The following is a 5,000-nucleotide window of genomic DNA, read 5'->3' as shown; positions in this document are numbered from 1 at the left end:
AAGAGAGAGAAGAGAAGAGGAGAGAAGAGAAGAGAAGAGAAGAGAAGAGAAGAGAAGAGAAGAGAGAAGAGAAGAGAAGAGAAGAGAAGAGAAGAGAAGAGAAGAGAAGAGAAGAGAAGAGAAGAGAAGAGAGAAGAGAAGAGAAGAGAAGAGAAGAGAAGAGAAGAGAAGAGAAGAGGAGAGGAGAGGAGAAGAAGAGGAGAGAAGAGAAGAGAAGAGAAGAGAAGAGAAGAGGAGAGGAGAGAGAGGAGAAGAAGAAGAGAGGAGAGGAGAGGAGAGGAGAGGAGAGGAGAGAAGAGAAGAGAAGAGAAGAGAAGAGAAGAGAAGAGAAGAGAAGAGAAGAGGAGAGGAGAGGAGAGGAGAAGAAGAGGAGAGAAAAGAAGAGAAGATAAGAGAAGAGAAGAAAGAAGAGAAGAGAAGAGAAGAGAAGAGAAGAGGAGAGGAGAGGAGAGGAGAGGAGAGGAGAAGAAGAGAAGAGAAGAGAAGAGAAGAGAAGAGAAGAGAAGAGAAGAGGAGAGAAGAGGAGAGAAGAGAAGAGAAGAGAAGAGAAGAGAAGAGAAGAGAAGAGAAGAGAAGAGAAGAGAAGAGAAGAGAAGAGAAGAGAGAGAGGAGAGGAGAGGAGAGAAGAGAAGAGAAGAGAAGAGAAGAGAAGAGAAGAGAAGAGAAGAGGAGAGGAGAGGAGAAGAAGAGGAGAGAAAAGAAGAGAAGATAAGAGAAGAGAAGAGAAGAAAGAAGAGAAGAGAAGAGAAGAGAAGAGGAGAGGAGAGGAGAGGAGAGGAGAGGAGAGGAGAGAAGAGAAGAGGAGAGAGAAGAGAAGAGAAGAGAAGAGAAGAGAAGAGAAGAGAAGAGGAGAGGAGAGGAGAGGAGAGGAGAAGAGGAGAGAAGAAGAGGAGAGGAGAGGAGAGAGAAGAAGAGGAGAGAAGAAGAGGAGAAGAGGAGAAGAAGAAGAGAAGAGAAGAGAAGAGAAGAGAGAGAAGAGAAGAGGAGAGAGAGGAGAAGAGGAGAGAGAGAAGAGAAGAGAAGAGAAGAGAAGAGAAGAGAAGAGAAGAGAGAGGAGAGAGAGAGAGAGAGAAGAGAAGAGAGAGGAGAGAAGAGGAGAGGAGGAGAGGAGAAGAAGAGGAGAGAAGAGGAGAGGAGAGGAGAGAGAAGAAGAGAAGAGAAGAGAAGAGAAGAGAAGAGAAGAGGAGAAGAGAAGAGAAGAGAAGAGAAGAGAAGAGGAGAGGAGATGAGAGGAGAGAGGACTACCAGCCAGGTGAGATGGATACAGACAGACAGTGTACATCGTAACGAGTTCTAAGTAGAGACTCATCTGGATGAATAAAGGTTAAATGAATACAAATAAAGATCCTAAATATGTTGTGATGAAAACAACAACTTAATAAACACTAGAACATGCAAAGATATCGAGCTACAAAATCAGGACACACGCACACACATGCACACACACACACACACCACAAACATGACAACTACACAGCACACACGCACACTATTGGTCTACATGTATCTCCAAATCTAAAATCTGACAGACAGACAGACAGACAGACAGACAGACAGACAGACAGACAGACAGGCAGACAGACAGGCAGACAGGCAGACAGGCAGACAGGCAGACAGACAGACAGACAGGCAGACAGGCAGACAGACAGACAGACAGACAGACAGACAGACAGACAGGCAGACAGGCAGACAGACAGACAGACAGACAGACAGACAGACAGACAGACAGACAGACAGACACACACACACACACACACACACACACACACACACACACACCCCGCAGACAGAACAAATGAGATGGGTGGAGTTGGAGCTGTAGAGGAGCGAGATTTCACAATTTCTCATTTCTACGGAACAGAGTACATCAGCCTGGAATGAATGAGAATTTGGATGGTGAGACAGGGAGAGTGTGAATTGGTTTGGGGGGTGTGGGGTGTTTGATGTGTATGTGTGCCTGCTTGTGTGTAAGTGTGTGTGTGTCTATTGTTGAGCTGATAATAACAGTGCCATTCCTCAATAGGCTGTCATATTTTGCAGATTAGATTTGGAGATGCATGCCAAGCGCCTGGGCGTGTGTGTGTGTGTGTGTGTGTGTGTGTGTGTGTGTGTGTGTGTGTGTGTGTGTGTGTGTGTGTGTGTGTGTGTGTGTGTGTGTGTGTGTGTGTGTGTGTGTGTGTGTGTGTGTGTGTGTGTGTGTGTGTGTGGGGGGGGTGCAGTAGTAGTGTAGTGTTCACTACTACATATATAGTTCCATGTAGTCTTTATATATAGGAGACAGGATATGATGTAGTCTTTATATACAGGAGACAGGATATGATGTAGTCTTTATATACAGGAGACAGGATATGATGTAGTCTTTATATACAGGAGACAGGATATGATGTAGTCTTTACATATAGGAGACAGGATGCCATGTAGTCTTTATATATAGGAGACAGGATGAAATGTTTTCTTTATTTATAGGAGACAGGATATGATGTAGTCTTTATATATAGAAGACAGGATGCCATGTTGTCTTTATATATAGGAAACAGGATACCATGTTGTCTATATATATAGGAGACAGGATGCCATGTAGTCTTTATATACAAGAGACAGGATGCCATGTTGTCTTTATATATAGGAGACAGGATATGATGTAGACTTTATATATAGGAGACAGGATGCCATTTAGTCTTTATATATAGGAGACAGGATATGATGTAGATTTTATATATAGGAGACAGGATGCCATTTAGTCTTTATATATAGGAGACAGGATGTGATGTAGTCTTTATATATAGGAGACAGGAAGCCATACGGTCTTTATATATAGGAGACAGGAAACCATGTTGTCTTCATATACAGGAGACAGGATACCATGTTGTCTATATAAACAGGAGACAGGATACCATGTTGTCTTTATATACAGGAGACAGGATACCATGTTGTCTTTATAAACAGGAGACAGGATACCATGTTGTCTTTATATACAGGAGACAGGATACCATGTTGTCTTTATATACAGGAGACAGGATACCATGTTGTCTATATATACAGGAGACAGGATACCATGTTGTCTTTATATACAGGAGACAGGATACCATGTTGTCTTTATATACAGGAGACAGGATACCATGTTGTCTATATATACAGGAGACAGGATACCATGTTGTCTTTATATACAGGAGACAGGATACCATGTTGTCTTTATATACAGGAGACAGGATACCATGTTGTCTTTATATACAGGAGACAGGATACCATGTTGTCTTTATATACAGGAGACAGGATACCATGTTGTCTTTATATACAGGAGACAGGATACCATGTTGTCTATATAAACAGGAGACAGGATATGATGTAGCCTTTATATTTATTTTATTTATTTTTTATTTCACCTTTATTTAACCTGGTAGCCTAGTTGAGAACACTTTTATTTAACCAGGTAGCCTAGTTGAGAACACCTTTATTTAACCAGGTAGGCTAGTTGAGAACACCTTTATTTAACCAGGTAGGCTAGTTGAGAACACCTTTATTTAACCAGGTAGGCTAGTTGAGAACAAGTTCTCATTTGCAACTGCGACCTGGCCAAGATAAAGCATAGCAGTGTGAACAGACAACACAGAGTTACACATGGAGTAAACAATTAACAAGTCAATAACACAGTAGAAAAAAAGGGGAGTCTATATACATTGTGTGCAAAAGGCATGAGGAGGTAGGCGAATAATTACAATTTTGCAGATTAGCACTGGAGTGATAAATGATCAGTTGGTCATGTACAGGTAGAGATATTGGTGTGCAAAAGAGCAGAAAAGTAAGTAAATAAAAACAGTATAAAAACAGTATGGGAATGAGGTAGGTGAAAATGGGTGGGCTATTTACCAATAGACTATGTACAGCAGCAGCGATCGGTTAGCTGCTCAGATAGCTGATGTTTGAAGTTGGTGAGGGAGATAAAAGACTCCAACTTCAGCGATTTTTGCAGTTCGTTCCAGTCACAGGCAGCAGACTACTGGAACGAAAGGCGGCCAAATGAGGTGTTGGCTTTAGGGATGATCAGTGAGATACGGATGGGTGTTGCCATCGTCACCAGTGAATTGAGATAAATTGGAGCTTTACCTAGCATGGACTTGTAGATGACCTGGAGCCAGTGGGTCTGGCGACGAATATGTAGTGAGGGCCAGCCGACTAGAGCATACAAGTCGCAGTGGTGGGTGGTATAAGGTGCTTTAGTGACAAAACGGATGGCACTGTGATAGACTGCATCCAGTTTGCTGAGTAGAGTGTTGGAAGCCATTTTGTAGATGACATCGCCGAAGTCAAGGATCGGTAGGATAGTCAGTTTTACTAGGGTAAGCTTGGCGGCGTGAGTGAAGGAGGCTTTGTTGCGGAATAGAAAGCCGACTCTTGATTTGATTTTCGATTGGAGATGTTTGATATGAGTCTGGAAGGAGAGTTTGCAGTCTAGCCAGACACCTAGGTACTTATAGATGTCCACATATTCAAGGTCGGAACCATCCAGGGTGGTGATGCTAGTCGGGCATGCGGGTGCAGGTAGCGATCGGTTGAAAAGCATGCATTTGGTTTTACTTGCGTTTAAGAGCAGTTGGAGGCCACGGAAGGAGTGTTGTATGGCATTGAAGCTCGTTTGGAGGTTAGTTAGCACAGTGTCCAATGACGGGCCGAAAGTATATAGAATGGTGTCGTCTGCGTAGAGGTGGATCAGGGAATCGCCCGCAGCAAGAGCAACATCATTGATATATACAGAGAAAAGAGTCGGCCCGAGAATTAAACCCTGTGGCACCCCCACAGAGACTGCCAGAGGACCGGACAGCATGCCCTCCGATTTGACACACTGAACTCTGTCTGCAAAGTAATTGGTGAACCAGGCAAGGCAGTCATCCGAAAAACCGAAGTAAATGAGTCTGCCGATAAGAATATGGTGATTGACAGAGTCGAAGGCCTTGGCAAGGTCGATGAAGACGGCTGCACAGTAGTGTCTTTTATCGATGGCG

The sequence above is a fragment of the Oncorhynchus keta genome, unplaced genomic scaffold, assembly GCF_023373465.1.
Source record: "Oncorhynchus keta strain PuntledgeMale-10-30-2019 unplaced genomic scaffold, Oket_V2 Un_contig_6460_pilon_pilon, whole genome shotgun sequence".
NCBI classification, from domain to species: Eukaryota; Metazoa; Chordata; class Actinopteri; order Salmoniformes; family Salmonidae; genus Oncorhynchus; species Oncorhynchus keta.
Note: the sequence above shows the minus strand (reverse complement) of the source record.